Source organism: Lissotriton vulgaris, chromosome 9, assembly GCF_964263255.1.
Source record: "Lissotriton vulgaris chromosome 9, aLisVul1.2, whole genome shotgun sequence".
NCBI lineage: Eukaryota > Metazoa > Chordata > Amphibia > Caudata > Salamandridae > Lissotriton > Lissotriton vulgaris.
Window position 1 is genome coordinate 582107091 of NC_141697.1, and position 13099 is coordinate 582120189.

A 13099-nucleotide genomic window follows, 5' to 3' on the forward strand; every position below is an offset into this window, starting at 1 on the left:
ATCTCCCCATTATCAACCCCACGTTCTTGAAAAAATTGCAGACGCTTTGAAGCCATTGTCATGCAGGTTTCTGCCCCCGTCATGTTCTTTGGGCTAGCACCTGTAAGTCATCACAGGGTCTGTTGTCTTTCTTCTGCAGCTCCTGCTCACCTGTTCCCATCTTCTTTCCTCAAGGGGCCACCACCAGGCCCAGTGTACCTGTGCACTATAGCCTCGCCCACCCCCAATTGCTCTCCTTCTACACATTGTCTCCTTTACCTCACCTGTTTTCTCCCCTCCTAGGTGCGCACCTCACCGCAGAGGCCCCAACCCCCCCTCCCTGCTATTTACGCTACTTCCCCGAAACCATTTCCTGCTTTCCTCACTGACTTCACCGTGACCTTTCAACTCTACCTGTCCATCCTCCACAACCTCCATACCATCACCCTATATTTCAGACTCAATTCAAATCAAACAAGCTTTATTCGATTTCTACAAAGGAAATCACGAAAACAAACATAGATAAAACAATAATATTTACATGGCTAAAAAGATCTCGTATGTTAACACAAATAGATACACATCTCTCAATAAAAAAACTTAAAATCTTCTCCAGCGTCTAGTTAAAAATTCAGCCTATTGTGCATTCATAATCATGTTTATAGAAATTGATTTTGATCGTTTTCCTACATCTAATTGCATTCTTTAAAAAGATTGCGACAGACCTCATAACATATTCGTTTTCAAGAAACTGGAGAAATTAAAATGCTGGGCGGCATTGCCTAAAACCATACAACTATGCATTTCATAAAAGTCACAGAATAGCTCTACTTGGATAGTTGATTACTGGGACATTTAATCACATGGACAATAGCACAATAATTTCGACCAATCATTGGTAGCAGGAAAACTTATTAAACAGTAGAAAATGCTGAGCCTAAGATGACTCATTTAGCTCCCCCTCTGTCCTTTTGGCATCTACCAGACTTTTTTCCCACTGCCTTCCCTCCACATTCCTGCAACCCCAGGTGAAGTACCACGTGCCTTCTCCATGATTCTCCCAGCCTAAACACACTGCTCCCTCTTCAATAGCGCCATCTTCTGGGGGTCCATTACACAACTCCCGTTTCCTCTTCCCCATGCCTTCTCATCTTAGCTTTTGTCAGCCCCAGCCATGCTCTAAGGAATTCACTTAGGAAAAAAGTGACTGTCGCTAGCCTTTGCCCGCTGCCAGTGGCCTACCTAACTGGGAACCGCCGCTGCCCAACCCAGCAAGACCACCGCGGAGCACATGGGAAGGCAAAAAAAAGAGGGAGCCCTCCCCTGCATATGCACCTTCAGACCCCACCCCTTGCCACCCTCCCAGCCAATAGGCCTCTGGTTCAAACTGTCTGAAGAACCTGAGGTGGACCGCCAAGAACAGAACGACCCCATCTCTATGGGGTATCTCGTTCTGCCCCGCAGACTTAAGTAGTTTCTTTCAAATATACAAGATTGCATTCATTAGAAAGAAATGTCAGTGTACCCACCAATTCAATATGTGCATTTTTTTATTATTTGCATCCCCTCTGTGCTCTAAAAAATGCCTCCTGGAGCACAGTTTGTGTTTTTCTGTGTTTACACGATATGGCCAAATAGAGGGCCCTCTTTTCAGCAAGAAACTGGCACACTGCATACTTGTTAAGTTAGTGTTCTCCTGCTTACTGCCTCAGCAGTCGGTTGGGCGCAATGGGCTCTTTACCTGTTTGGTCTTCCAGGTTGTCATGGTCTAATCTGTGTGCTGGCCCTCCTCCTGGAGGTATTACTTGGTTATCTATTCTAAGGTAAGGAATCTTCCCCTAGAAGTTTCTATCAGATTCATTTATTTATTTGAAGGTTTTATATAGCGCGAACAAGACCCTTGCAGGTATCAGAGTGCTTTACATGTCATATATTGGAAACAAGTATAAACATAGAAACATAAAATTATTGGTGATTCAGATATAAGGTGCTCAACAATACAAACTAGTAATTACAATACGGTGCTCAATAATACAGACTAGTGATTAGAATACAGTAATAAGTAAGTAATTCACATGAATTTAGCCATGAGAATCACTTTCACTTCTTTTTTGAGTGGAGGGATTCATTCTTATTTCTGTGGCAAAGCATTCCAGATCCTGGGAGCCATTCCAGAGAAGGATCGGTTCTAAGTTTTTTTCTTGGCAAATCGTTGAGGTTTCAGTAGAAGATTCTTGGAGCTTCTCTATTACCAGCAGAAATTACCAGTTTCTGAGCTACATAGCTCGGGGAATTGTAGTGTAAGGCCTTTGGCGTCATACAAGCGATTTTTAGATGAATTCTAGCTTAAAAAGGGAGCCAGTTGAGGGCTCTAAGGTCTGGAGAGATATGAGAGGTTCTTTTTGGGCCTGGGATGAGTGGCGCAGCTGAATTGATAGCGGCTCTTAGCGGGGCTGTTGTCGACCTGGGGAGGCCGCCTTGGGTTACAGCCCCATATTCTACTTTTGGGATTACTGGGGCTTGAACTGCATGTTTGAAGTCGTTTGCTGGCAGGAAGGGTTTTAGTATTTGCAGTGTGCTCACGTGGAAATTTGCTCCTTTTGTGGCGCCGCTGATATGCTTCTGCATCTTTAGGTTACTGTCCAGTGTCACACCTAGCGATTTCGTCTGCATACATATGGAAATGGATCTCGGAGAGACTGAGAAGTTCAGTGAGTGGTTCCATGAAAAGGTTGAAAAGTGTGGGTGAAAGGGAAGAGCCTTGTGGTACTCCTTATGTGACTGGCACGGGGTTGGACAAGAATTGATTGACTTTGAATCTTTCAGATCTATTTTGGAGGAAAGAGGTAAACCAGGTGAGCACAGATCCAGATATTCCCATTCTGTGTTTCAGCAGTTCTAACAAGTTGTTGTGTTTGACGGTGGCAAATGCTGATGACAAGTCGAGTAAGATTAGTAAACAAGCTTAATTTTGGTCAAGGATTTTTAGTGCGTCGTCAGTTATGTGTGTCATGGCTGATTCAGTACTGTGACCTGCTCGGAAGCCTGATTGGTATTGGTTAAGCAGGTTGAATTGTTCGATGTGCTTGCTAAGCTGGGTGTGAACAAAATTTTTCAAGAGTTTGGCCAGAGTGGGGATGTTGGATATCGGGCGATAATTATTTAAGTCCGATTGGTCAGCTGTTGGTTTCTTTAGGATAGGGGATACCTGCTCTGTTTTCAGGATTTCTGGGATGGTTCCTTGAAGGAGGGAGGTATTTATAATCTTGGTCCAGAGAGGTATTAACAGTGGAATGAAGTATTTTAAGTAGTTAGTGGTAAGCGGGTCTGTGAAGTGGTTGGAGGGATTCAGGGTGGTTAGCGTCTTTAGTATTGTATCTTCACTGTAGGTGTTGAAGTAGGACCAGGTTGCGTTGTTTTCAAGGTTGAATTTTGTGGAGCATTTGACTGGGATACCTATCAGGTGCAATGCGGAGTTCTTTTGCATGTCCGTAAGGGATGAAAGGTCATTGAGTAAGTTGGTTTTTATGGATTCTGATTTTGTAGTGATAAAGTAGGCGAATTCCTCACAGTTGGGGAAAGTGTCAGGGATAGCCTTGGGGTGGATGGGTGCACTCTTGGTTTGGGCAGATGAACAAGTTATTTACCTTCGGTAATGCCCTATCTGGTAGAGAATATATCTAGCTGTAGATTTCTTACTGACCCGCCCATCCTTTCCACTTCTGCGATTGTTAGAACTGGGGGTCTCTAGTTGGCTGAGGTAGGTACCTAAGTCCAAATAGGGACCCTTGCTTCTAAGTCATGGAAAGGAAGGACATCTTCTCAGATAACCCCTGCTCACCCCCTTGGTAGCTAGGCACGAGCAGCCAGGCCTATCTCCAAGGCAAATGTGTAAAGTATTTGCAACCACGCTCACGTAACCCAATTATAACACCACAAATGGACTCCACACGTGTTTCATAAAAAAACAATTATATGTTTATAAAAAAAAGATATACGATGAGACCACACAATCGAAATCCAACATATGCTTATTTGTATTTCACTTTGCCGTTTATTTGGCCAGCAGGCCCTTGTAGGTTCTTGCAGTATTAATGAGCAATTCTCGATGATCCCATGCAGTCCTAATGCAATGCTATGCAGTTCGTAATGCACGAATCAGGCACTTCGTGATGTAAAAATAATGCATTTCGTTATGGAACAATCAGGCAGTTCATAATGCAAAAATAATGTAATGCAGAATGCAACAATCAGGCAGTTCGTAATGCAAAAAAATAATGCAATGCGTAATGCAACAATCAGGCAGTTTGTAATGCAAAAATAATGCAATGCGTAATGCAACAATCAGGCAGTTCATAATGCCAACAATATTATACTCCGGTACCGATCGTGGTGCTCTGGTCGGTCTCTATGCCACTCTTACTGACTCGTGGTCAGCTACTGCCAAAATACGCCCCCAACACGGGTAGGATGGAAAACAAAGTGCAGCTCCACACTCCGGCCCCGGTACTGCCACTCCTCGGCAAGTACGGGCCGCGATACAAACTTGAGCGGAGGCTCGCGCATCAAAGATGGGAAAGGCCGAGAGTCTTTCTCTCGTAGCCCGCACACCCTCCCCAGGCTCGACACTTGCACGCTCGCTGAGCGTTACCTGGGGGTACGATCTCACTCTCCTTGCAGCTTGGGACTCCGATGCGACTTAGTTGATCTTGGGCAGTGGAACACGGACACCCGACATGATGGTTTGAGGTCTCTCCTTGGCAAATGCAGGCTTGGGCCAGCGGCGGTGAATCCTCACAGCTCCTCTGGGGATGCTGGTCCTGGCTGATAAAATGCAAAACAAAGTGAATGTATGACATTCTGTCCATCAACTGTGATTTTTGCATTTGTCACCCCGAGGGGGATGGGTATGCTCAGACGTGAGTCCCATGCTCTCCACACTACTGGATTCAAGCAAGCCGGGCTGAAGATGGCTGGAATGCCAGAAACCGGTCCTCGGAAGCTTGTTTCCGGTCCAGGGAAGGCATGGCTTGGCAGTTCGGGCTGGACTGTTCCCATGAGGCACAGGGTCAGACTGATTTGCATATGGCCATGTCTGAACTGGGGTGGTGTGGAGTGCATAAAAACGATGGATTTAGGCCCAGATCTCTGTACTGGGGTGAATGTATGTCAAGAAACATGGAAGGGGGGTTCCCAATAGTAAAGAGGAAAAATTCCAAACTCTACAGGAAAAGCCCAAAGAACAGCTGAATAATATGAAAATATTTCTTTTAATTAACATAGAAAAATATTTTAGTTCTAGAAAATTAATACATAATACATTTCTTTATCATAATTTTGTTTGAAGTTGTCATAAAAAACACATACAAAAAATATTGTAGCAACAGCCTTAGGATAAAAGGGACATTAAAAAATTGGCACACAATTCACTCACTCTTCCAGTCAGACCAAAATCATACCCATACCAAACCACACAATCACATTCAAGCAACAACCAAGAAAAGCCCCAACGCGCGTTTCGGAAAAGTTCCAGTACAAGCTTCCTTCATCAGGGCGCAAAAATACAGATAATATGGATTTGCGAGGTCTTTCAAGATCCAACAACCCAATCCTGGGAAGGTGTCCTAGTAACAATCGTGGCTGGAAGAACTTATCTCAGTTGGTCGTCGTGCGTCCTGATAAACTAATCTCCCCGAAGTACAACAAAGTGTCAGGAATCTCAGAAAGCTGCTTTCAGATGGGATAAGGAAGTCGGGAACAGTACAGCACCTCAGGAGAATAAACATGAAACATGGAGGACCTGAGGTTAATAAGTGGGACGACACAGACGGTGGGCAACTAAAAGCTTGAATTCAAAACGGTATAGAAAGAAAGGCAGCCTAAGGGCGTACGATAGGCGGCTTGAACGAAAGGTGGTTTGTAGTTTGAACTGGGGTGAATGTATGACATTGTTCTGCATTCTGTCCATCAACTGCGATTTTTGCATTTGTCACCCCGAGTGGGATGGGTATGCTCAGACGTGAGTCCCATGCTCTCCACACCACTGGATTCAAGCAAGCCGGGCTGAAGACGGCTGGAATGCCAGAAACCGGTCCTCGGAAGCTTGTTTCCGGTCCAGGGAAGGCATGGCTTGGCAGTTCGGGCTGGACTGTTCCCATGAGGCACAGGGTCAGACTGATTTGCATATGGCCATGTCTGAACTGGGGTGGTGTGGAGTGCAAAAAAACGATGGATTTAGGCCCAGATCTCTGTACTGGGGTGAATGTATGACATTGTTCTGCATTCTGTCCATCAACTGTGATTTTTGCATTGGTCCGGGCTGATGGCAATGACGATCGCAGCACTTCTGGTCACGCTGCCGATTGAATCAGAGAACCAAACTGCTCCAGGACACACAGTCACAGGGCAATTTCTCTCAAAGGTAGGCTGCAACTGGGCACTTGCACACCGCGTCGCTGAGACTCACTTGAGCTCCCTGTGCACACCATCACAGGGCAATCCACACGAAGGTCTCAGGCTGCACAAAGCACACGCACGCAGCGTTGAGGAGACCCCTTGGAAACGTTTATGTTCCTGAGTTTCCACAACAGGGAGCCAGCTCTCCTTGGGCCCTTGGGGACAAGTTACTTCAGGACACAACACACAGGAAAGTCCTTTCAAGCAGGGGGACACAGCACACAGCAAAGTCCCTTAGCCTCTCCTTGGTTAAATCAGCAAACTGCAGGCCAGACCCAGAATACACAGCAAGGGTCAGTCCTTTCCTTCAGTCTCTTCATCTGTTTCTTCCTTGGCAGAGGTATCTCTTGACAAATTAGTTTCAATCCTCTTCAGTCGTGATCAGTTCCATTCCAACGTTCAGGGGTTTCAGCTCTCATAGTTATTCCCCTAAATGTCTTTGAAGTCTTTGTGTTCAGGGGGGCACTGACCCCTGTCCAAACCAGTTCTGGGTGTCTCCTACCAGTGACACCTTCTTCCTTTTATAGTGGGGGTCTGGGTCATCAATCACTCAGCAGGAGATGGAGCCATTGTTTTATGGCAGCAGCCCAGGCCTCTTTACCTCCAGGGGCTATTCCTCCCCCTATACTCCAGATGCAGGTCAGTCTGTTGCTGTCTCACCTCCTCCTCTGGGTCAAACATTCCCCAGATCCTATTGCCTTCAAATCCAGACAGTCAATCCACAACCAGGCAAAGACACACAGATGGCTAGAACACAAAAAAAGCCACTTCTAAAAGTGTGGTTTCTGAACACACAATGTAAAAACCACCTTCACAAAAAGATGTTATCTAATTGTGAGGTCATGTACACTAAACTTCTCCTCTCCATCTTAAGCCTATGGGAAGATAAGCTGGAAATCTATTACACAGCCTTCCCCATTCTGTCCTATGGGCAAGATGGCCTTTCAACAGTGAAAAACTAAATGGAGAGTATTTCACTGTCAGGACATGGGAAACACCTTAGTACATGTCGTACCTTTCACATACACTGCACCCTGCCCAGGGGGCACCTTGGGCCTACCATAGGGGTGTCTTATATGCATAAAAAAGGAAGGGTAAGGCCGGGCAAGTGGGTGCACTTGTCAGGACAACATGGTGTTAGGGACTGTCCGGGACTATGTGGGGAACACAGTCAGGGACTTGGGCAAGAACTGGGTGGAAAACGTACACAGAGAGAGGAGTACAGCGCTGCCCAGGATCATACAGGGAGTCAGAGGTGAAAAAGGGATCCAAAGGGGAAGCCTGTAGAAGAGAACAAGATGGGTAAGACTCAGAAAGGAAGGGCACACGTGAGGCAATTTAGCATTCAGACTAACTACACCCAGGACGGACGTGCAAGACATATATATAATACAACATTACCTATAAAGGGGAGTGTAGGGTAAAGCACTCAGGAACTCCACACAATAAGACTGAAGCTCAGTAAGTTTCTCACCCACAATTGCTGTTACAGATACTGACTGCAAATACCCACATGTAGGATATGCATGCAAAGGCAGGGTCTGTGGAGCTTATTCCTATGGCGATGTTATAAATGTAACTCAATGACAATACTCACAGTGAACAAGAAACCCCACCTAGGTAGTCAGCTGTGCCCACGGAACCTGGCGATCAAACGGGAACACACAAGGCAGTAACAGCAAGAGGATAGAACTAAACACAAGCACAATAGAAAAGAAGCTAGCAAGGAGGAGTGCTTAACAACAAAGGACGGAAATCACAGGGCACACTTGGCAGAAAGCAGGTAACACACATACAAGACAACAGAAGTAAGACAGCAGAATAGAAAGACAGCAAACTAGGAACTTGAACCAAGTAACTGGGAAGAAAGGCAGGGACTGGAAAGGGATATACAGAAGGTGAGGCTACAAGGGTATACTAGAATAGTGCAGGTTAAGGAATCAAGAAACCAAAGTAGCATAGAAGGCAGGGCTGGGGCAGGAACAAGAATTGAGCTAAAGCTTAGGAGTCTAGGTAGCACTGCAGACAGTGCTAGTACAGGAATAGGGAATTACTAATGCTTTAGGAGTCAGTGTAGCACTGCAGGCAGTGCTAGTTCAGGAACAGGGAATTAGCTACAGCTCAGGAAACAAGTAGTCAAGAGAGCACTGCAAGCAATGCAAATCAGGAACAAGAAATAGCTGAAGCCCAGGAACAAAGAATAACTATAGCTCAGGAACTCAGGAAACAAGGTAGCATTGCAGGCAGTGCTAATTAAGGTGCAAGGAATAGCTATAGCTCAGGAACTCAGGGAACAAGGTAGCAGCTAATTCAGGAGAAGGGAAACTGCTGCAGTTCAGGAACAAGGAATACTACGGCTCAGGGGGTCAAGGTAGCACTGCAGGCAGTGCTAATTCAGGAACAAGGAAAACAGCAGCAGGTCAGGAACAAGGCATAAATAAAGCTCAGGAAACATTGGAAACAATAGCAAAAGATCAGGGAGCACTGGAAACAAGGATCAGTCTCACCGATAAACAGCTACAATGACCAACCTTGGCCTGAAGGGAGCTTTGGCTTATAAGAGCTCACAGTAATCACATGCAACAGGTGTGAGCAGGCTAGCAGCAGCCAGCCACAGTTGAGCTGAATTTCTCCCCCCATGCTTGGCCTGCCGGTGTGGAGACAAAGCAGTGAGCAGGGAATTCTGGGTAATGGAGTTTCAGGCGTGAGTAGGCTGGCTTCAAGTATAAGCAGGCTGGCTTTCACAAAACCCGGCATGGATTGGGAATGGATGTCAGTTCCCAATAAGTGTCCAAATGGCTGAAAGTCAGGATAGGCATGCAGGGGTGGGTCTGGAAGCTTATTAGAAAACTGGAAAGTCCCACTATGTGGCCCCCTGGTGGTGGGTACGAGAGCACAGGGAGCGAATATTGACATATGGCAGTTAGCAAACTGGGTGCAGGCACTGCAGTGGCAGGCCTGAGTTCTCTTTTTAGAGCTACTTGTGTGGGTGGCACAGTTAGTGCTGCAGGCCCACGAGTGGTACAAAAGGGGGTGGTGATGGACGGAGCATCTGAACCAATCAAACACTCAAACCCAGTCAACAGATCTGGCTATAATCCATCACCGTTCTTTAGCCCACTCTGCCACCCCAATTCAGATATGGCCATATGCAAATCAGTCTGACCCTGTGCCTCATGGAAACAGTCCAGCCCGAACTGTCAAGCCATGCCTTCCCTGGACCGGATTCAAACTTCCTTGGACCGGTTTCTGGCATTACAGCCGTCTTCAGTCAGGCTTGCTTGAATCCAGTGGCAAAGTGAGTAAGGGACTCACGTCTGAGCATACCCTGCCAACTTATGGCGAACAAAGCGGTACAAAAGGGGGTGGTGATGGACGGAGCATCTGAACCAATCAAACACTCACACCCAGTCAACAGATCTGAGTTTAATCCATCGCTGTTCTTTAGCCCACTCTGCCACCCCAGTCAGACATGGCCATATGCAAATCAGTCTGACCCTCTGCCTCATGGGAACAGTCCAGCCCGAACTGCCAAGCCATGCCTTCCCTGGACCGGATTCAAGCTTCCTAGGACCGGTTTCTGGCATTACAGCCGTCTTCAGCCAGGCTTGCTTGAATCTAGTGGCAAAGTGAGCAAAGGACTCACGTCTGAGCATACCCTGCCAACTTATGGCGAACAAAGCGGTGGTGATGGACGGAGCATCTGAACCAATCAAACACTCACACCCAGTCAACAGATCTGGGTTTAATCCATCACCGTTCTTTAGCCCACTCTGCCACCCCAGTTCAGACATGGCCATATGCAAATCAGTCTGATCCTGTGCCTCATGGGAACAGTCCAGCCCGAACTGCCAAGCCATGCCTTCCCTGGACCAGATTCAAGCTTCCTAGGACCCGTTTCTGGCATTACAGCCATCTTCAGCCAGGCTTGCTTGAATCCAGTGGCAAAGTGAGCAAGGGACTCACGTCTGAGCATACCCTGCCAACTTATCGTGAACAAAGCAGTACAAAAGGGGGTGGTGATGGACGGAGCATCGGACCAATCAAACACTCAAACCCAGTCAACAGATCTGGGTTTAATCCATCACTGTTCTTTAGCCCACTCTGCCACCCCAGTTCAGACATGGCCATATGCAAATCAGTCTGATCCTGTGCCTCATGGGAACAGTCCAGCCCAAACTGCCAAGCCATGCCTTCCCTGGACCGGATTCAAACTTCCTAGGACCGGTTTCTGGCATTGAGCCGTCTTCAGCCAGGCTTGCTTGAATCCAGTGGCAAAGTGAGCAACGGACTCACATCTGAGCATACCCTGCCAACTTATGGCAAACAAAGCGGTACAAAAGGGGGTGGTGATGGACGGAGCATCTGAACCAATCAAACACTCACACCCAGTCAACAGATCTGGGTTTAATCCATCACCGTTCTTTAGCCCACTCTGCCACCCCACTTCAGACATGGCCATATGCAAATCAGTCTGACCCTGTGCCTCATGGGAACAGTCCAGCCCGAACTGTCAAGCCATGCCTTCCCTGGACCGGATTCAAACTTCCTAGGACCGGTTTCTGGCATTACAGCCGTCTTCAGTCAGGCTTGCTTGAATCCAGTGGCAAAGTGAGTAAGGGACTCATGTCTGAGCATACCCTGCCAACTTATGGCGAACAAAGCGGTACAAAAGGGGGTGGTGATGGACGGAGCATCTGAACCAATCAAACACTCACACCCAGTCAACTGAGCTGGTTTTAATCCATCACCTTTTTTAGCCCACTCTGCCACCCCCATGAGTAGCATTTGCATTACTAGCCCTGGCACACATAGTGCACTTTACTAGGGACTTTACTAGTAAGGCAAACATACCAAATATGGACAACCAATTATCATAACACTTTACACAGGGAGCACTTGCACTTTGACACTGATCAGCAGTGGCAAAGTGCCCAAAGCATCTAAGTTGGCAAGACAATGTCAGAACAAAAGGTCTAGGGGGGAGGCAAAACGTTTAGGGAACTTTAGCCAAAAAGGGCCAAGTCCAACAGCAATGCCCTGGGGTTTAGGGCATGTAACACTGGGGAAACAAAAAAGCCAGACTGTTATAGGAAAAACAAGGAGGAAAGGGATGTACTCTCTTTAGAACCATGCAACAGACATTCTGTCCTGAGACTGACTTTCACTCCTTAATGAATTTAAGCATGCATATTAATTAATATTGTGCTCACTGGAATACTGGTATATATCCTCTTCTGTTTCTTACGATTGTCACATTTCATTTCTGGGTGGTCCTCATATACCCAGGGCAAAAGTAGTGACTCTTGATTTTCCTGGGACATGGCATTTTATAATTCTGGTAGGACCCAACAGACACCTGTTTCTTAGATCGTTGTATCTCCTGGAGGGCCAAATAACACATGTAAGTAAAGTGTCTTTTGGTTTTCCCGGGTCATGCCATCTCCAACCCTGGGAGTATCCCATGAACCCATGAATGTGGTCCCTTGATCTTCCTGATTAAGAGCAGCTCTGCTCATTGGTGCACCATTTAGGAATGGTGTCTGTTGATTTTCTTTGGGTCACACCCTTCCTTTGTCTAAGTTCAAAAGCCACACCTACTTACTAAGTACAGCAGCGATAGCTCACCAAAACAGCACCATTAAATATAACAATGGTAAGAATGGCAGAGTGAGTGTATGCAAAGTCAGATCTATTCTCTTACATCTTTCTGCTTCATACCTTGGTTAGGCACAGCAAAATATTGTGACAGGTTTGTTATACACATCTGAACTTCACACACAACACCAAAATACTTTCAACATAGACCACAATTTGAAACATACTATCGACCAGCCATGCATAACAACCTGAGTATATGCTAACCCGAGCACCCAGAAAACAGTTTCAGGCATCACTAGGGATAGGAAAGTGCCATATGAATGCTACAATGAAGTACATCAATTTATAAAGCCCTTCCAAAACAAGTGCTGTAGGTTTGATTATTATCCAGTGGAGAAGAAATGGGCATTTCTCTAAGGAACTGATAGGAACTCCACTTCATTAGCTATCTGCGACATGGAAATAGAGCTTAATCAAAAGTACCTCCATTATAATGAGTGTACAATCGCACATACAAAGGTAAAATCATTCTATCCATGTACATTTAAACCAAGAAAGTACATTTGACTCTATTAATATTCATCTGCTATAAATAATCTAGATCAATAAATATATAACCACCAACACAAATGTATATGTACATAGAATCTGCACAACAGCACATTAACAGGAGTAAACTAAATACTTACAAACTGAACTGGCCATAAAGTTTCCATATTCCATCAAGAAAAATATAAAATAGCACGCATGCCTGTCTGTCAAACCAATGGTCCGCCCGCTCACTTTAGAGTCAGGCAGATCACCATGGTTCCCTTGGTGGTGTCCCCTCTGACTCTGCCCGTGAAAACTTTACAACAATAGCCTGACTGACTCAGTGTAAGTACATCAGGCCATCCACCCTTTTTAGAGTGGAAAGTCTGATGTACTTTGTTTCTGTTCGGGAAAGAATGGTGGTCCCAAACAGGAAAAGAATTACACAGTGTGAAGGGTGCAGGTAGTATGTTCTTTAGCACCTTCAGATTAGGGTTATTTTTTAGCAAATAGTGTTTTTTTAACACCTGTT